Genomic DNA, 21,620 nt, shown 5'->3' on the forward strand with positions numbered 1-21,620 from the left:
GAGGGAGAAAAGTCATGACGACTTTAAGGATCTTTGACAGAAATAAAATAATGTTATTTACTAACATTAGTTTTGTTTTCTTTTTGGCAAGAAGGAATAAATCCAGTTAGCTTCTGGCCCCTTATTTCATGATTTGGTCCAGGAGCACGCCCCCCAGCTGATGCCAAGCAGTAAGATGGTTGGATGGCTCCATTAAAAGTGAAGCCTGAGACACAGACGGGTGCAAATGAAACTCGTAGTGTAGGAAGCTCGAACAGTTTCTTCAGTGTTAGCTAGCTTGCTTCATTCCTAACAGGAAAAATGTTTTTGGTGTGCATTGGCCTGCATGTATTTTGCCACTGCTCAAGTGCTTTACTTAAGTACACTTGTACTAAAAAAGTAGATCTATGCTACTCTAGATCTTGGTTTTCAGTATTGGAGTTTTTTTAAAATAGAAATCTGATATCAGTAAATGAAAGTGTTACTGTGGAGAGCATTTGAAGAATGGGTATGATGGATCTGAGTACTTTTACTTTAGATGCTACAAGTAGTTTATTTTTATTAATTGAAATGCTGAGTTTAAATTGTAGAAGTTGTTTAACACAAACCAGATTTAAACTCCTTGCAGTCGTGTGTGGACACGGAGCCAAACAACGGAAAGTTTCCTACACTGGATTTGTTTTTTCTTCCTGGAAACATTCTACATGGCAGATCACACACAGCAAAGGATTTGTGTATTTGTGCTTTTACCCTTCTTCACAAATACTTTCTGGACTTCACAGCCTGGTTCATGCCTGTCAGGTCTCTCTGTCACACTCACACTCACGTAGATTTATAACAAGCAACAACAAAAACAAACCATAGAGGAAAAATGGAAATGCGTTTCAATGGAAAACTAAATCTTAAAAATGTACATAAACAGAGTTTTCACTCTTATAATAAACTGATTGCTGAGATAAACTAAATTCTTACTTTTCCCTAAACAATGTAAATGAGCTGGGTACAGGACCCTAGCACTGATCCAGTTTAAAAACAGCAGTCTGAAAGGTACCGACCCGTGATGTCTCAGCAGCTCAGGATCAGTCCGGCCATCAAAGTCCACGAAGAAGAAGAAAACAGAGCTGTTGGCCCAGGTCCAGTTTCAGTCCAGTTCAGGCAGACGGAGCCGACTGCTGCTGCTCGGGTGTGTTCTTCTCCGAGTAGTGACACACCTGAGCAGCTCTCTCCCACCTGTCTCCCCTCTAAGGTCTCTAACGGTGCCTCATTAGGCATCTCCCCATCTCCTTGCCTTTGGGGGATCTTTGCTGTTTTTCCTCTTGTGTCAGTTTGTTGCCTGACGACCAGTGGCACAGACACAAAAACAAACTGGTTTCAGGCAGGACTCTGTTGGACCAGAACACTGTCGGCATTTTTTCCCCTCATATTTATTATGATTATTAAAACATTTTGTTTGTGTTTGTTCTCTGGAACAGACATCATTTCCCGAGTGCTCCACCAAGTTTGTTTCCACCTGGTGGATTGGTCAAGTCACTGCAGCCTGTCAAACTTTAACCATGGCAACAAGCTGTTACCAGTAAAGACAAATAAAATATAAACAAATAAATGTGTCTTCATGTATCGATTATTGTAACGCTCTCCTTCCTGGGCTACCAAAGAAAAGTTTTAGAGGTTTACAGATGGTGCAAAATACAGCTGTTCGCATTTTAACTAAAACTGGAAAATTTGAGCCCATTACCTCTGTATCGAAATCCCTTCATTGGCTACCTTGTCAGGTTCGTGCAGATTTTAAGGTCCTGCTGCTCACCTACAAGGCTTTAAATGGTTTGGCACCTTCATACCTCTCTGATCTTTTGCACCCTTATGTTCCATCCCGTGCTCTCCGATCTCAGGATTCTGGCCCTTTAAAGGTTCCTAGATCCAGAAACAAACAAACAAAAAAACAACTATTGGGGAGCGTGCTTTTTCTTTTCGTGCCCCATTTTTGTGGAACAACCTCCCTCAAGATATTAGGCAGGCATGCTCTGTGGAGGTTTTTAAAGCCAAGTTGAAGATCCACTTGTTCACCCGATCCTACATGTCTTAATTCGCTGTCCTTTTAGTTTTTTTTTTTTTTTTTTTTTTTTTTTTTTTAAATAGTTTTTAACTTTTATTACGTTTTTAACTTGCATTGCTATGCATCACTTTTATTTATTTATCTCTTTATTTTCAAAGAGCTGTACAGGACTTTGTCTGAAAGCGCTTTATAAATAAAGTATTCTTATTTTCCTTATTCTTATAAATAAAAATGAACTCACTGACTTCGGCTCTTTGTTTTTATTTGCTGTCTTCAAAGATATTTTGTCCGTATTCTGAGGAGAAACTTAAACACTAAACTTTGTGTTCTAACAAAAGAATTTGAAATGTGTCTCTGAAAGACATCTGCTTCTTTACTGGCTGGATGGATGCTCCATCCCCGCCTCGCCACCCTCTGAAGACTTCAACCTGAGGTGACAAAAAACAAATCCTGAAGATTTAAAGAGTCTGAACAAGTTAAAACTAGTCTGAATCAGTTAAGTGTAAGATTTAAAACAAAATTCAAGCTCGACCCTTTCCGTGTGAACAGGTGAAATTGGACTGACCTCTGCTGTTGTTCAGCGCAGAAGGAGCTGAGTCGCTGCATCTCAGACTGGAAAAAAACAATTATTTTGGATCAGGTCTTAAAGATTCAACCTTTGGTTTTGAAGAAGCCACAACTTTTCATCAGCTTGTGTTTTTCTTGGTTGTTCAGGAGATCAAAGACAACACCCACAAATACCCACGGACTGTTTTCACCAGCACCTCCCAGCCAAGGTGTGGAAAAACCATCAAACATAGGTGAAACAAACTGACACTTAAACTGCATCCATACTCAGAGATTTAAAGTCAATGGCTGTGTGTGCACACATTCTGGGTTCCAGTGCATATACTACAGACTCTCATATTCCTCAAATACTCCTCACTGTCATTAGAAGTAGAGAAAAGTTTCTCGGGCCCTGTCCAGTTCCCCACCACCAGTCCTCATTTGGGCCAGGGTCACTTTAAGTTGCAGTGAGTTGTCACCACATCACCATGAAACGCTTCCATTGTGGATGTAGCTTTAGGCCTGCTTTGCCAATCTCAATGAAGAGCGCACTACAGATGTGATGTTTGCTTTGAGAGTGATGGAGAAGTTTAGACCAAGGTCATCTTTGTGGATCAGAGAAAGCAGATGATAGAGTGTCAAGAGAGCAACTTTCAGGAGTGGCAGAGAAATGTGTTTAGATATAAAGTTAAAGAGGCAAGGCAGAGATGGTTTGGAGATGTGCAGAGGAAATATCTTAACTTTGGGGGTTAAGCTGAGGAGAAATGGAAGCTTCCGCATAAATGCTAAAAATTTTAAAAGAAATTTTCAAACTGCAACTTTGCAAATCAGAGGCAGTGATTTAGTACTCAAGTGTTTGAGCATGTACACAGACTGTAGTATTACTGCAGTATGTGTCAGTACCTGGATCTGAGTGGTTAAGGAGTTCAGGTTTGTTGAGTTTTCTTCAAATTGCTTCACCTGATCAGACACACCATTTTCCAGCCTCTGTAGCAGCAATAACCTGCAAACACAAACACACAGCGCTGCTTAGTCTGCTGTAGCTGTCGTTCTTTCAGTCTGTATTATTCTGTTTTTCAATTCAACTTTATTTATATAGCGCCAAATCAGAACAGTCGCCTCAAGGTACTTTATATTGTAAGTTAGACCCTACAATAATAGATACAGAGAAAAACCCAACAATCATATGAACCCCTATGAGCAAGCACTTTGGCGACAGTGGGAAGGAAAAACTCCCTTTTAACAGGAAGAAACCTCCGGCAGAACCAGGCTCAGGGAGGGGCAGGGCCATCTGCTGTGATTGGTTGGGGAGAGAGAAGGAAGACAGGATAAAGACATGCTGTGGAAGAGAGACAGAGATTAAAAACAACTGTGATTCACCAGAGAGGTCTATTAACCCATGTTGAGTGAGAAAGGTGACTGGAAAGGAAAAACTCAATGCATCATGGGAATCCCCCAGAGGGGCCTGAAAACTGAAGGCTCTGCCTCCCATTCTACTTTTAAATACTCTAGGAACAACAAGTAAGCCTGCAGTGTGAGAGCGAAGTGCTCTAATAGGGTGATATGGTACTACAAGGTCATTAAGATAAGATGGAGCCTGATTATTTAAGACCTTGTATGTGAGGAGCAGGATTTTGAATTCTGGATTTAACAGGAAGCCAATGAAGGGAAGCCAATACAGGAGAAATCTGCTCTCTCTTTCTAGTCCCTGTCAGGACTCTTGCTGCAGCATTTTGGATTAACTGAAGGCTTTTCAGGGAGTTTTTAGGACATCCTGATAATAATGAATTACAGTAGTCCAGCCTGGAAGTAATAAATGCATGAACTAGTTTTTCAGCGTCACTCTGAGACAGGATATTTCTAATTTTAGAGATGTTGCACAAATGGAAGAAAGCAGTCTTACATATTTGTTTAATATGTGCGTTGAAGGACATGTCCTGGTCAAAAATGACTCCAAGGTTCCTCACAGCATTACTGGAGGCCAAGGTAATGCCATCCAGAGTAAGAATCTGGTTAGATACCATATTTCTAAGATTTTCAGGGCCGAGTACAATAACCTCAGTTTGATCTGAATTAAGAAGCAGAAAGTTAGCGGCCATCCAGGTCTTTATGTCTTTAAGACATTCCTGCAGTTTAACTAATTGGTGTGTGTTATCTGGCTTCATGGACAGATAGAGCTGGGTGTCATCTGCATAGCAGTGTAAATGTATGCTATGTCTTCTAATGATGCTGCCTAAGGGAAGCATGTATAATGTAAACAGAATTGGTCCTAGCACTGAACCCTGTGGAACTCCATAATTGACCTCAGTGTGTGAAGAGGACTCTCCATTTACATGAACAAATTGGAGTCTATTAGATAGATATGATACAAACCACTGCAGTGCAGTACCTGTAATACCTACTGTTATGATTCAATGTTATGAGTGTTTGTTATTTATGTGTGACTCCTCCCACCAGACAATGGCTGTGGGTTTTTCCTTTTCTCTCCGTCTCTCAGGGATGGACACCTGGGTGTGCCTGTTGAGTTGTTGGGTGGAGTTTGTTCCTGTCCTGGGATTGGATAATTGGTTGATCACCCCCAGTACTTAACCTCCAGCTGAACGTCTGTAAGACCAAGGCGCTGGTGGTGGACTTAAGGAGTCAGCACAGAGACTACAAGCCTATTATCATCAATGGAGCTCCAGTGGAGAGGGTGTAGTCCTTCAAGTACCTCGGTGTCCACATCTCCTCAGACCTGACATGGTCTGCCCACATTCAGGTCCAGACCAAAAAAGCTAGGCAGCACATGTATCATCTCCGACAACTGAGGAAGTTCAGGGTCTCTCCAGGGATCCTCAGGACTTTCTAAACAATTAAATTGGCTACAGAAAAACACCACTGTGTGTTGTAACAGGAACAGAAAGTGATATTCTACCCTAGAGAGAGTGAACACTCGGTGACAGCTCTCTCTGCGTAAGCCTGTTCAGATTTTTATAATATTATAGTTTTAGTTGTAAAATCAGTTGCTCTGCTAGCAGTACAGCTGTGCATGTTTCTGAACATGCTCATAGCTAGATAGATGAACCCCTGAGTTGTCTAATCAAAGTAGAAAACTAACTTCTTGTGAGTGATGATGTAAAAATAAGAAGTCAAAAGAGAGATGGAGAAGTGGATTCTGAGGAAAGGGACGATGTATGCTGTACCTGTGTTGATGTAGAGCCATGAGCAGGTCGGACACATGTTGTTGTTGCTCCTTTAGCAAAAGAAGAATTTCAGTTTCAACTTTCTGCCAGTGGCCCTGAAATTTGAGTTACTGATTATCTAATCATAGCCAATAATAAAACCAATAATCAATAAGATGTGGTTACTGACAGTGAAGTGCTCCTCCAGCTGTGCTCTGAAGGTTTTGATGGCAGCTGTTATACCATCCATCAGGTCTGACTCTGTCACTGCTCTCAGCTCAGGAGTCTCACTGTCCACAGGTGGTCCTGCCTCCCCTGTTAACAGCCCCGGCTCTTTAGGTGAGTGGTCTATAACCAGGTGAGCTGGAGCAAGATGATCAATCACTTTAACTTCAGGCAAACTGTGTGAAAAGAATTTACCTGTCGACAGTGGTTTAGATCCTCCCTCTTGTTGAAGCGCTGCCCTTCTCTTGTGGACCAACTCACCCTCAGTTTGATCTGACAGGTAACCTAAATACAGGAACAGGTAACCTAAATAGATAACTGCATAAAACCCTTTATATAAAAGATTCTTCAGGTTGTGAGTAAAAAAAAAAAAAGAAGAAAAGAAATTATCGGCTAAAATGAGTCATGTGGGTTTGGTCATTCTTTTTGCTGTCAGTGTTTTTCTGTCACATTTCTCACAGGTCTGCAAAAACAAATCATGATTAAAAAGGTGTTTCAGATGTCATGAAAGTCAGTTTGGAAGTGACAAATGTGGAGGCTGAGAAGAGCACACCTGAGTCTGGAGCTTTTCTTTTCCTGAACACTTCCTGCAGGAAGAAACAGGAAACTGATAAAAAACAACAACAACAAAAAACAAAACAAGAAGAAACGATGGATCTGAAAAGAACTAGCAAAGGACATGAACCTGCTCCAAAGGGAAGCTGCTTTCTTCAAAGTCCTGGGAGACCTGTAGCTCCACCCCTTTAGGATCACCTGACACCAGTTCTATTGCATCTGGCAGGTGAGTTTCAACAGTGATGTCGCTGACAGTATGAAAACCTGAAATGGAAAACAAAAATAGACCTGTAGAGGATGATCACAGGAGATCATTACAGTTCCTCCTGTTCAGAGAGGTTCATTTCTTTTCCTATAGATGGGACTGGCCTTTAGCAAAGCACAATATTATCCACAGTTCCTTTCAGCAGCATTTACAGCAAGCCTATTCAAATGGCAGCCCGCGGGCCACATGCAGCCCAGAAGCAACCTGTGAGTGGCCCTGTCTGTGGTCGTGGCAGAAACACACAGAAAACGCAAAAATATAAATTAATTAAAAAAAATTAAAAATTGAAATTCCTACAGCGTAGTGTAGACTGTGAATGCAACACTCCTAGTAGCCTACCAATATTTAACCCACAATGCACCGTGATGTAAACATATCATCGTAATGTATGATGCGACAACAGCATGTCTTTCTCAATCCAAAAGTGTATAATTGACAATGAAATGAAAACCATCGGTTTAACCCTGCCTGGACTGACAAGTACTTAATCATTTTACCGCCAAATCCAAATGCCAAACCTATGTGTTTAATTTGCAGTTAGTGTGTTGCGGTACTTATTAAGGCAACACAATGATAAACACCACTCTCTCTCTCTCTCTCTCCCCCCCGCACACGAGTCTTGTGCTTTGCGCTGGGAAAAGTGCTACTGCACTCACATTAGCACAGGAACAGAGCCAGAGGGAAAGAGAGAGAGAACAACAGGGACAACAACGTCACATTAGAAAATTATCATCCACAACTATTTTCAGTTGCGGATGATAAAGGATTCAGAAAGTTTATTCATGCAGGCCCATATGACAGAGAATGTGCATCTTCTTTTAGTTTATATTTAAATGTGTTGTGGTTTGCAGTGTTTTCTGTTGTTTCACTTTAAATTTGTTTAAAAGGAAGAAGCTGAAAATTTAAATAGTTACAAGTTGAAATGTAAATAGTTGGTTTTTGTATTATACGATTTATTTATTTATTACATTTTATGTGGAGTGAATAAATAAAAGTATATTTACGGTGGCCCCTAGAGACAAAGCACGCACAAACCCCGAAGCACGTACAAACTCCAAAAAACATACAAAACACAACAGAAGTGCTCCAGGATGCTAGGCGTAGTGTTGAGCTTTTGTTACCTAGTGGCTACACAAGCCAGGAAGTACCAACAACCAGATTTGGTGTGTGGTAGTAACAGGTAAATGAACATTTTTTTACAATTATTTGAATATATATGAGTGCTTGTGTATAAATACACAAACAATACACATATGCTTTCAATTGTGTAATTTAAGTGATCTAGGTAGCTGTTTTGGAAGTTCAGTTAACGCTAGAAATGTGCTTTGGAGTTTGTACGTGCTTTGTCTCTAGGGGCCACCGCATATATTTATATATAAACATATATAAATAAAACCAATTTTTTTTTAATATTAGTAATTCCTTTTGTGCATAATTTTATATTGTTGGTTATAATAAATTAATTAAAGCAACAAAACAACCTGAAGAGCCGGTTGGGAGCCGAAAGAGCCGGCTCTTTGTAGTGAGCCGAGCCGAAAGAGCCGGTTCTCTAAAAAGAGCCGGAAATCCCATCACTATTCCCTTCGTGTTTGCTGGATCTTGGCGAAAAAGGCCTTTTACAGTTTCGGAAACAGTGAAATACTGCATGCTGGCCGTGGTGGCTGTGGTGATAAATGACGAAAAAATTAAAGTAAGTGTGACGTCTGCTATTAAAAACGTACCCTTGTCAGACAGTTCAAATATTCATAGAGTTGAAGTTCTGGCGTCAGACGAGTTCGAAGTGCTGTTAGCTGACCTGAAGAAACTGATGTAATGTCTATAGCAGGAGATGGGTTCACAGACAGAACTGATATATGCACAACTGTGCATTTATGTCCGTTTTTTGCTCGGCTTACTACCGTTAAAGGGACACAGCTGCCGAAATAATGTTTGAGAAGATTTCAGCTTTTTTTGAGGAAAGTGGTCTGGATATGAAACATGTCTGTATACTTGTGACGGATGGGGCTCCATCCATGGTAACAAAAGTGAGTGCTTTGGCAGCGCGGTGGTTGGCTGTTGAACCTTACACTGCATTGTGCATCAGACGGTGTTGTGCGCAAAGCTAAGTGCGGAGCTCAAAACCACAATGGACAGCGTCATGGCTGCAATTTATTTTATTCGCTCAACATCAAGCCTCCAGCACTGCTTATTCCGCATGCTGCTCTCAGAAAAGTCTGCTGAGCACCATGACCTGCTATTGCACAATGATGTCAGGTGGCTGTCCAAAGCCAGGGCACTGGAGCATTTCTGTCATCTCAAAGAGGAGATCGCAATTTTCCTGTGCAACAGCAGGCAAAAAAAGCAGAAACCGCAGATGTGACCATTGTCCTTTAAAATGTGTCTGGTTCAGCAAAATATTTTATTTTGAAAGGATATTATCAATTTTTTTTTTTTTCAAATGTGCAAAAAAAAAAAAAAAAAAAAAAAAAAAAAGTTTAGTTATAGCTCCCCTTTTTTAATGGCCCTTTTGGTGTGCATTTGTGAGCAGTCACCAGAGTTACAGGGGAAAAAAAGAACAAACTTTACTTGTTTTTCAACACTTGTCTGGGTTTGAAATTTATCATGATCTGCTGCTTACTGGCTGCAACACAAGATCAATTCCTCGGTTTGGAAATCTTGCCCAACTTTTTAGTTGAATAGCAGTGATTTACAGTGAAAAACCACTGAGATGTTCATTTGTTTAGATCTTTACAGTAACTCTAAACATCGAAATAAACCAGGGCTTAAAGAAGAAGCTAACTTACTGTGACATCCAGACGTCGTGCGTCTGATATGATCAAACAGGACCTCCGCTGTACTTCTGGCTGCAGGCTGAGGGCAGAACCCTGAAGGTTAGACGTCAGAAACAAACTGTTTGTTTGTTGGTGATTGTTGTTACCTTGGAAACAGCGGAGTCGTCTTCACTGCTTGGAGACGACAGAGGTAAAACTATGGAAGGAGAAAGGTTAGTGCCTGGAATTTGTAAAGCTGACACAATGAAAGCCATCTCCCTCTGATGATGCTGCGGTCATAATGATTATGTACAAGTTAAATGAAGATGTGACTCACTCTTAAGCTGGCTCTTACTTGGTACCTTCTTACAGCCATACGATCGACTGCCGTGTTTGTTTGTAGTCGAGGCCTGGGCTGTACCGCCTGGATCTTTGACATGTGGGGTGTTCTGCACTTTCTGTTAGAGTGTGACATCATCAACATGACATAGACACAGACTAATATTAATCCCACACAGGAAATTTACTTGTTACATCAGCACAAGAGACAGGAAGACAAAGTAAATTCGTGATTACTAGAAAAACTTAATAGAAAAAACAGTGTGCAATAAAGCTAAAAACACTATAATACTTACAAATGGTTGCTATATACAGTAAATAAAGTCTGAATATTTTTGCAGACAGCTGTTGCAGCTGTGTACTGCAGTCTGCTGTGGGGATGAAGGGCCTACGATCCTGCTCCTATACTGTGGCTCTAAACAGCCCACTGCTGAAGGAGCTGTTCAGGGCCTCCACAGTCTCATGCAGGGGGTAACCGGCATTGTCCATAATGAACAAGGTCCCCACCCAGCATCTCTATGGGGTGTGGAGGACTGTCCAGGATAGAGCTTGCCTTCTTCACCAGTCTATTAATCTGTTGCTCTCCATCTGTCCCTCGCCTCCCCAGCAGACAACTGCATAAAAGACAGCTGAAGCCATCACAGTATAATAAACACTCGTCACTAATATCCTGCACATGCCTGCCCAGCACATGGAGCCCACTTTGAAACAGCTTGCACAGTGTGTGAGCGTTGTGTGACTAGTCCAGTTTATTGTTAAGGTGAAGCACCCAGGAATCTTTACCTGTCCCAACCCTGATGTCCAAACAGGTTTGAACAGACAGTCACCACTCCCCCAGCCCAATCATCTCTGTTGCAAACCCCCGCGTCTTCGACAAATTTCGGCTTTTGTTCCCATGACTTCACACCTCTCAGCCCTCAACCACCCTTCTGCTTCACAAGACTCCATCTCACAGCTCCCCTCCTCCACCACCATCCTGTCCCTGTCAATACTTCAGGCGAGGAATGGCTCAAGGTCAAGGTGAGAAAGGCTGCAGGTCCGGTTGGCATCAGCTCCAGGCTCCTGAGGAGCTGTGCAGATTAATTGTGTGGCATCCTGGCATACATGTTCAGCATGAGCCTGAATCAGGGGAATTTCCACAGCTGTGGAGTGGTACTAGTACTGAGGACCACACATCCGATGGACCTCAGCAGCTGATGAAGACCCTTGAGAGGTTGGTACTCAAACATCTTCGCCCTCTGACGTCCTAATTGGACCTGCTGCAGTTGGCCTACCACTCTAGCATTGGGGTACATGATGCCAACATCTACCTCCTGCATCAAGCTCTGACCCACCTGGAGCCTGGAAGCACTGTGGGGATCATTTTCTTTCATTTCTCCAGTTTTGTTTGTTTGTTGTTTTTTTAAGCTTTGTTTTATTATTCATGTTTTCTAGTGGATGCTATGCTGGAGCAGAAAGTGGGTAAAGGTCAGATTGCTTTCGTTTTATGTTTTACCAGAGAAATAGAAATAAAAGAAAAGTGTGAAGTAAACAGACTTCTCTAACAAAGCTCACTCATATGATACACAGCACCAAAAGACAAAACAGAGGGGGTACACAAACAAATATACAACTTTGCTGTGTGTGTTTACATGATTTAAAAATCATTGTGAGGCTGCAATCAAGAAACCCTTCTGAGGCCCAGCAACCAGACCAGTCCTCTACCCTTAATAACAATGTCCCAGAGGGATGTAGATCCAGCAAGCCCTAAATCCAGGCCTGCCCACCCACACCCTCTGAAGTGTGGATGGGCAGGTGCCCCCATGCTCAGCAGTGATCCCGGGTGCAGTGGACTCGCCCCCACATAGATGTTGGGGACTCCCTGGAAAGAGAGAGGTCCAGTAAGCACCCCCATTTCTCACACCCTGCCACAGGGCGAGGAAGAGTGGACCAGTGTCGAGCGCAGCACCAGGTGTTCACCTGAACAATAAACTGGACTGGAGTCCCAACACTGACGTTATTTACAGTATGGGTCAGAGCAGACTCCACCTGCTGAGGACACCCAGATCTTTTCAGGAGCATACCCTGCACTCCAAGACCTCTGTTGTGGCCTTGGCCATCATCTATGGTGTTGTCTGTTGGAACAGCAGCTTATCTACAGCTGAGAGGAAGCAGTTGGATAAGCTCCATACGAGGCCAGCTCTGTCCAAGGATGCCCCCAGTGCAGGTAGTAGGAGACAGAAGAACTCCTGGACAATGTCTCCCAACCAGTGCATGAAGCTGTTGTAGAACTGGAGAGCCCCTTCAGTGACACACTGCCTCATCCACAGTACACAAAGAAGCGTTGTGGCAGGTCCTTCCTCCCAGCAGCTGTTAGACTTTAGAACCATCGATGCAGCTTCTCATAACACCGAGAAATCAAACAAAAAATAAAACCACGGCTCAGGTACAAATTGAAGTCTGAAGAGAGACCGGTCATCAGAAGAGAAGCACTGACAGATTTAAACTACCTGTGTCACCTGTCTAAGACACGCAGACTGCAGATCTGATGATACAATTAAAAATATTGATCCTTGACCAGCGGCCATGAAAACCTTTTTGTTCAAACATGGTAGGGTTCTTTTGTTTTCATTTTTTTTAAAGGAAAAACTGATTAGAAGTCCAATAACAGAACAGTCATCACTATCTTTGCCCATCCAGGCCTGTAGTTCCCCCTGGGGGGCCTGTAATCGGAAGGTTGCCGGTTCGAGCCCCGGCTTGGACAGTCTCGGTCGTTGTGTCCTTGGGCAAGACACTTCACCCGTTGCCTACTGGTGGTGGTCAGAGGGCCCGGTGGTGCCAGTGTCCGGCAGCCTCGCCTCTGTCAGTGCGCCCCAGGGTGGCTGTGGCTACAATGTAGCTGCCATCACCAGTGTGTGAATGGTGTGGATGGGTGAATGTGTGAATGACTGAACGTGTAAAGCGCTTTGGGGTCCTTAGGGACTAGTAAAGTGCTATACAAATACAGGCCATTTACCATTGACTTGCTTTCAAGCAAAAAGGACTCGAAGACGGGCAGACACCCTCATGTGAAGGCTGGTGTATAAGTGCAAATGACAGAAAGCATTTGCCTTCCTCAAGGTGCAGGGAGGCAACTATGTCATCTAAAACCCAGATATACAAGCAACGGATTGAGGGAACTTGACTCTCTCTCCACCTTATTATCCAGAAACCGGTAGGACAGGTGGCGAGACAGAGCGGCAGGCCGACAGGCCAGGTGGCGAGACAGAGCGGCAGGCCGACAGGCCAGGTGGCGAGACAGAGCGGCAGGCCGACAGGCCAGGTGGCGAGACAAACCATTACCATGAACACTCTCTCAGCTGCCTCTTCCAGCTCTTTGTGGTGTTTGCAGTTGAAGGTCAGCTCCACTGTCTGGCCTCTGACATTGTGGTGCATGATGGGATTGTTCAGCCAGAAACTGAGGACCGTCTCTTCCCCAGGGCATCATGGGAAAAACAGACAGAATTGTCCAATTCATGCTCTGGTCCTACTTATACATGATCTAACATACCTGAATGCTTCAACATGCTGGATTTTAGGGTTAAAGTTCTGACCATTCTGTTTGACCTGCAGACTGTAATGATCCACCTCCTCCTTCAGCACATGAATGGATCCCCACAGGAAACCCTGAACAAAAACATAACCAGAACACAGCAGGAAAGAAACGTGAACATGCAGCCAAACCCAGTGTCCAACCAAAACTTCAGGGCAGCTCGATGTTCCCTTTGGTGCTTTTAAACAAAACCTTATTGCATTATTTGACACATTTATTATTAATAATAATAATCATAATAATAACATTTTATTTGAGGGTGCCTTTCAGAAACCCAAGGTCACCTTACAAAGCAAAAAAAAAAGGGGCAATAATTATAAAATAAGTTATCCATCCATCCACTTATCCTTTTCAGGGTTGTGGGGGGCGCTGGAGCCTATCCCAGCTGTCACTGGGCGAAAGGCGGGGTACACGCTGGACAGGTCGCCAGTCTGTCGCAGGGCTAACACACATAGACAACCATTCGCACGCAAATTCACTCCCACATTCATACCTATGGACAATTTATTCAATTAACCTATCCCCACAAACTGCATGTCTTTGGACGGTGGAAGGACGCCGGAGTACCCGGGGAGAACATGCAAACTCCACACAGAAAGACCCCGGCCTGATGGTGAAATTGAACTCAGGACCTTCTTGGTGTGCAGCAACAGTGCTAATCAGTGTGCTGCCCATAAAATAAGTTAAAATTGCAAAACAGAACTTAACAGATAAAAAACAGCACTAAAGTGAATTAGCCAGTTTGAACAGATGTGTTTTGAGCTGTGACTTAAATACAGGAAGAGAGTCTACATTTCTTATGGCAGGAGGAAGAGAGTCCCAGAACCGAGGAGCAGAGCGACTGAAGGCTCTCTTCCCCACAGTGGTAAGACGAGCAGAAGGAACAAGATGAATGGCAGACGAGGATCTGAGAGGCGGGAAACAGTGTTGGTATGAAGCAGATCACAGAGATAAGGAGCAGATTTATGGATACACTTGCACGTGAGAAGTAAGATTTTAGAGTTTATCCTGGCTTCTATTGGCAACCAGTGAAGCTGCTGAAGAATTTAATACAGCTTATCAAGCAAGCCCCCCAAAACAACCTAAAGTCTGTCAGTTCTACAGTAAAACTTCATAGTATAGAGTACTACCTGAGGCTCGTCAATGAAGAAGCTGACACATCCTGAGCCTGTGTTAAAGTCTATCCAGAACTCATCTAGTTTATCATCTTTTGGACGAAAGAGCTGCACAAGAAAACATACAGAGTCTGAATACAAATGGACACAAAAATTACATCTTTTATTTTTTTCAAAGGGTGAAAAAAGTACCTGAGTGGAACTGAGAAAGGCACGGAGGCAGGGAATAGTGTAGACCCTGAGAGACAGAACACAGGTAACTACTGTAATCAGAGTTCTCCCATTTACTTTATGTTAATAAATTTTTAAATATGGTTTATCACCTCCCCTGGTTTCCATGGTAACAGTTGACAAAATTCAAGAATCGTCTGCAGTCCTGCACAATGAGACAGATGGGTTACTTACTTCATAAAAAACCTGTATAAAGCCAGTTAAGCCAGTTTCCCAAATATGCGGTTCTATTGGCGTCATCGATCCACGACATCAAGCTTGCACTACGGCTGTTTGCAGACAAATCGGAGTGGCCATGATGAGACCCTGTCGGTTTATCCCACCCTCACCTGTGGTCACAAGCCGTGGCATGAACTGAAAGAAATAGAAAAGAGCTTCCTCTGGCTCTTCCTTGAGACGGGGTGAGGACTTTGGTCATTTAGGAGGGACTCGGGGTAGAACCGTTGCTGCTCCACATCAAAAGTGACGTCTCCTGGGTGAGGTATTGCAGGAATGGAGGTCCAGGGCATACCCAGGACACGCTGGTTAGACTAGAGCAATTGGCTGTCTGGTTAGGTTTTTATTGAAATTATTTTCTAGACTCCACCTCTCTGGGAACATCTCAGGCTCTCCGAGGTATGGAGGCCTATCTCCCCTCACCACACTCCCTGCCGGTGGCTGATGCCCTCAGACGTTGGTGGTTCTTGGTGTCTGGGGCTGGGCGCTCATGTATGTACCGACTCACTCCTGGTGGCCGATTAGCAGGGCCTGGCGCCTGTGGCCCGGCTGGGCTCCTTCTGGGGGGTGGGGTGCCCTCAGGCCTCTGGGCCTGAGGCCCGGTCCTCTCTGGCACAGCTGGCTGCTGGCAGAGCCCGCTGGCACGTCATTGCAACCCCCTCTGGCCTCTGCTCCATGGCTGCTGGGTGACCTCTCGTTTGGGGCTCTCCTCAGGAGGGTGGCACGGTTGCCCCCCTGGTGGTCCTCCTTGGTTCCTCATATTCTGGGGACTCTGGATGTCTGGGCCCTGGATCTCCTCCATACCTGCTTCATGCCCTGGGGGACGGGGCTATGGCTCCCCACACTCCCTAGCCTAGCAGATCGTTACATGGAGAAACCTTTTGAATACAAGCGTGCTGATCCACACAGGTGTGCACACGGGTGTTCACAGACACACACTACACCTTTCTTGGCTGCTACCTCAAAGCACATTGTGCGCTGTCGATCTTGCATACTGTACAATAATATTAATATTTAGTATCTACTGTTATCTACTGTTAGCTAGTTTATTGTGATGGTGCTGTATTTATGTTGCTCTTTTTTGTTTGTTTTCTCTTTTTTTTCTTCCCCCCCTCTCTCACCATCTCTTCTCCCCTCTATTTTTCTTTCTCTCCCTCTCTTTCTTTCATTCTTTCTCCCTGTCCTATCCCCCAGTCATGTCTGTCCCGACTGTAACAACTGAAAATAAAATAAATCCATAATTAAAATAAAGGTCAATCAAGTGGGCCAATATGGCAAGGCAATGATGATCCACTTGGTAACGTAAATCCGCTTGGCATCTTTCTTGGCCTTCAGACAACAATTCTGACGCTAAAGATCCAAACGGGACAGGCAAAAAAAAGAAAAAAAAAGCTTTTTTTGAAGCTTTACCTCATTCCACTCTTTCTGGATCTCTGACAGATTCTTGAACCTTCTGTCTGATAATCCACTGAAGGCCACAGTCATCTCTTCTGCTGGTGCGTCTTCTCCTGCCACATTTTGCCCTTCAGCTAGACTTTCCATTGATATGCTTGGACACACTCTGTGAACAGCCAGCCTCCTTAGCTATGAACGTTTATGGCTTACCCATCCTATGGAGGGTACCAGTGATGCTCTTCTAGCCAGTTGTCCAAAAAAAAAATCTACTGTGGCCAAAATGACCTTGGTTCACTTTATTCAGTTCAGTTTTATTTATATAGGACCAAATAACAACAGTTGCCTCAAGTTGTTTTATCAAATGACTCTTGCGCAAATAATGTTTACATGAAATACTGAAAACAGTGATGCCAGAATGAAAGATGGCATCACTGTTGGCATCACTTTTATTACTCAGAAGGTTCAGTACAGGCTTAACAACCCAAACTGTGTGCGCTGTGTTCATTTGTGGTGGAATTTAAGCAGAAAGCTTGGAAATGACAGAGTGAGACAGCTGAGAACTCACCGACTCAAAATCAGCGTCTCTGATGTCACAGAAAGCCATGCTGATGTCAGGGATGGAGAACCACTGACCGGCTTTCTGCATGCGGTCTCTGCGTGGGGTCATGCGACACAGAGCCTCTGACAGGCTGACCTGCAGCTCATAGTCTGAAACAGAGAACTACAAATGTGGTTGTCTGTAATAACACTTTGATTCTAGGCCCTTTCCTGTTTACGGGCTTCCTGTCTATCACAGAGGCCACAAACATGACGCTTGTATATATTCACTGCTAACAGCACTCTGAGGGGACAGGTGTGCTCAGGTGTGGCAAGTGCAGAGTCAAGACTCAGCTCTAAACTCTTCTGTTCACATTCATGAGACTTCCTCAGGACATCGTTTAACCACAGCGATTCTAAATATCCATAAAGCATTATGAGAGGTGTGGTCCCAGAGAAAACAATCCCAATAAAGAAAACAAGAATTGCTCATGTTGAATATTCGGTGCGATTTACTGTGACTCTCACCTCCAACTGTCAGAACTGCTGCAGCCACCTGGGGTCTGTCAGACAGGCAATCAAGCAGATAGTACTGAGTTTAGATGGGTATACCTGTGCTGGTTAGAAACATTTCAATGTAAAAACCTCAGTGTGTACTACAGACAGCATTTGGTTTTGATTCTGGTCATTCTGGATCAGTCGCCTCTGTTCTCGGCTCAGAGACTCCAGCACGCTGTTGAAAGTCCTGATGGCCTGAAACAAGAGAAATTACGCTGAGGTCAGTCATCCAGGTCACGGTCATCTAAGGAGCATGGAAAGAAAAGCCACTGGAGTTCTTTGAGTTTCTCTGAGAAACTTAACTGCTCCTTTGGTTCATCCGCTTCTCTTTCCACACTCCTTAGATTGCCTCTGTATTGTCCAAATACTTATGTGACCCAGCTGCTCTTTAGAGTCAGAGCAAAGCTGTGTACAAAAACACAGCCCAGCACAGACAATGAAAAGCACACAGTGTCAGTGCATTACCTCCAGTCTCAATGGGAAGTGAACTTCTGTTTCCAGAGTCAGATGAACCAACTGCAGAAGAACTACTGACAGCTGACTCACTGAGAAACGGACAGGTAGTAGACGACAGGACGGACAGGTGAGTTTTGAGACTCATGCTTCGGTGGGAAATCTACATCATAACTTACACTGCCACCAGAAGCCCATTTGAACCCTACACCGTAACCTTCCAAGAGATGTACCTACATGTCACTGAACTACCTGGAAGGTTGTGGTGTAGTGATGAAAGAAGCTTCCAGTTAATGAAGCTATGACTTCATCATTTCCAGCAGAAATCTAAATGAAGCCTAACACATGAAGCTCAAAGCAAAGACGGAAACCAACCTGGAAGAGAAGCTTGGCCAAGCAGCTGAAACGAGATCATAGAGAGTGTGTTTAATAAACCTGTTCATCTCCCAGCAGACAGCAACTCTTACATCCTATGTTACACTGAATTAATGTGGAAAAGATTTTAATGACTGTTTCACTCCATCAGCAAAGTGTTCAGCATTGACCCAGTTATAAAATCAAATTAACTGCATTAATCAGACACATCTACAGCCAGAGCCTGTAGTGAGCGCCAAGTTGTACAAAACAAATGTTTGGGGCTTTTCTGTCTCTGCTTCAGGGTTCTGCGGTAGGACCAGTTCTGTTTACGTTATGCACTCTCTTTGTTAGAGTTAGCAGGAGCTGCGTGTACTGAGAGGAAGCTTAAAGCTCGCAGAAACTGTCTACAGTGTTGGCCTCTTATTGTGAGTTTTAGCTCCAGGCTCACCATGAATCCCAGACTGTTCAGAAACAAGCTGGATGAAGCTTTGGCCAACCTCCTGGAGAACATCTCTCATCACAACAAAGTGAAGGAGATCTTCTGTCATAGTGGTCATCACTGTGTCTGTTGCCTCTAATGCTAAAATAAAGCTGTAGCAGAGAGAGCTTGAAAGCAACCACATCTGGTGCTGCCAGAGAGTCCAAGACCAGAGCAGAATCTTTCCAGTGACCCCAGTACAGGACTTTGGATCCAAACCAAGCAAACCAATGGCAGAAATGATCTGACTTGGACTTGGAGGTGACATGGATGAATGAAGTACAGCTAGGTCCTGATCACCCAGACACATTAGGGAATCATTTCCAGGTCCAAGTCTGTATGTGTTCAACGGGACTTTAGATTTGATCTCACATGCTGAACGGTACGAAACAGTAAATGAAGTGTGATATATTCATTTGGGGCCAGTGTTGGTCAAGTTACTTGAAAAAAGTAATCAGTTACTAATTACTTCCCCAAAAAAGTAATCCCATTACTTTACTGATTACTCATTTTCAAAAGTAATTAATTACTTAGTTACTTTTTAAAAACACGATTTACAACCTGAACATGTGATAAAGCGATCGATCTTTCAGCCCAATTCTACTTTTTCTGCATAATCCATCATACAAAATGTAATCAAACGGAAACGTCTCTTTTTAAAACTTTAAACCTTTTAACTTTATGCATCAAGCAAAAAATAAATTATATTCAACATTCTCTGACTGGAAGAAATTTGTTTAACATTTAAACCTATTTTCTGCACATTCCAGCACATAAAATAAAATAGTTTGTGTTTACACTCACTCTTTCAAATAAATGCAAGAGAAACACAGCAGAAAATAAATAAAATCAAAGACTGAGCGGTCCTGTTGCTCTATTTTCACCTGTAAAGCAGGAGTGGGGTAGGCGGAGGTTTACCCTGGTGCAGGTGTGCCGCAGCGGTCAGTTGAAGAATCCACGAGTTTCTCTGTGAATTTCCCATTACGTGGTAGCGCACTCGGTGATTGCTTGGAAGTTTAGGGGTTTTTTCGCTGTAAAAAGAAGTTTTCTTCCCACGCACAATGGACGCTAATGTTTTTGTCACTTTTTATGGAATCAAACTGAAAGTAAGGTCAGTTCTTCCACGCTTTAAACGCTGCACGCTCATACTCTCTCCCGCACTCGATATATTATCCATTGTTGATCTGCGCACACAGCTGTTGTCACGAACGTCGCACTCGCTTACGTCACTGTCATGAGACATTCTGGCAAAAAAAAAAAAAAAAAAAAAAAAAAAATCACGGTTTTAGTAACGCAGCGTTCCTACGGGAAAGTAACGGTAATCTAATTACCGTTTTTGGAACAGTAATCCCTTACTTTACTCGTTACTTGAAAAAAAGTAATCGGATTACAGTAACGTGTTACTGCCCATCTCTGTTTGGGGCACAGAGTGGAAAAAGGTGTGTCTGAGCATGTTCAGTGGTGCTTTGTATTTCTAAAGTAACGGTTCCACATTAAAGCTATGAAAGTTTAAACTGGACCCATGGAAACATGAAAGCATCCTGTTCCACAGCCTGATGAATGAATGTGATTGGTTGAACAGGTGTTCTTGGTGTGCGTTCTGCTTGTCCAGAGACTTGGCACATGAACACATGGACAGTCAGTCTGAGCTGCTGGAACTTCACAGCTGGGCTTCATTCAGCGGTATCGAACAGTGCTTTAAATTTACACGGATCCATCTGAAGGTTTTACAGCTCTAACGTATAACCTTTGAAATAATCAGCAGTACTGCATTTTACCACCAAATCACCAGATGAACCCATTTCTGTAATCCCAAAAGGTTGATTCTGTTCATCTGGACATTTTAGTGGGACAAACGTTTCATCATCGTCAGGTGACTTCTTCAGTGTCAGCTGACTGCAAGTTTGCCCAACCTTGGACACAATCTGAAACTGAAACTAGCAGCACAATGGGCTGTGAGGTCAGTTTCTTCTTTCACCATCTTACAATGCTGTAATCACAGCCATTCCCCAACACTCTAAACTGTACTACGTCCAGAATCAGCCTTTTGGGATTTCCTTACCTGGATGATTGAGCATGCATCGAGACCTCTCTGCAACATTCTGCTACTTTTTACAACACTGTTGCATTTTATTCATGTTGTTTATAGATTTTTAATCACCAGTGGATAGAAATAATTTTCTGTGCAAAACAATGAGCTACATCAAGTCATATAAGCCATTCCTTTCAGATTGATAAGATGCTGCCAACACCACCTTTAATGTCAGCATGCAGGGTGTGAACTCAGCGAGTTGATAACCAGCTTAACAGTTTATGGTGACTGCTAGTGTCAAGTGGACCCAGATAAAAAACCCTGGGTATGTTAAACTCACTTTGTAGAATAAGTCCCAGGTGAGATGTTTATCATCTGTTACCATGGCGATTCAACAGGTAAAACAATATTGGCCTTATCGACACAGCGAGCTAACACGTGTTAGGTTCCACAGTTATAGCCCTCAGGGTAGAGAAATGTTCTCACCAGGAAGAAGTCAAAGAACTCCTCAGTGAGATTCAGCAGGGGGCTGGAGATTCTCTGGGAGTCAGAAGTCAGCTGTTCACAGACTGCTTCAAACCACATCAATGCCTAAAAGGCAAACAACAACATGAAGGCAATGTGACGCGTGACATCTGACCCGATTTATTCTGACGAATTTAGACAGATTACTTTAGCAGTCAGTCCATGACCGATGAGCATCTGCAGGTCTTCTTTGTTCTCTGCCAGAATCCCCAAAGACTTCAAGACAAGCACAGCTCTGCTGAAACCAGAATCACGCAGCTCCTAACAAGCAAGCAAACA

The sequence above is a fragment of the Pelmatolapia mariae genome, linkage group LG9 (assembly GCF_036321145.2).
Source record: "Pelmatolapia mariae isolate MD_Pm_ZW linkage group LG9, Pm_UMD_F_2, whole genome shotgun sequence".
NCBI classification, from domain to species: domain Eukaryota; kingdom Metazoa; phylum Chordata; class Actinopteri; order Cichliformes; family Cichlidae; genus Pelmatolapia; species Pelmatolapia mariae.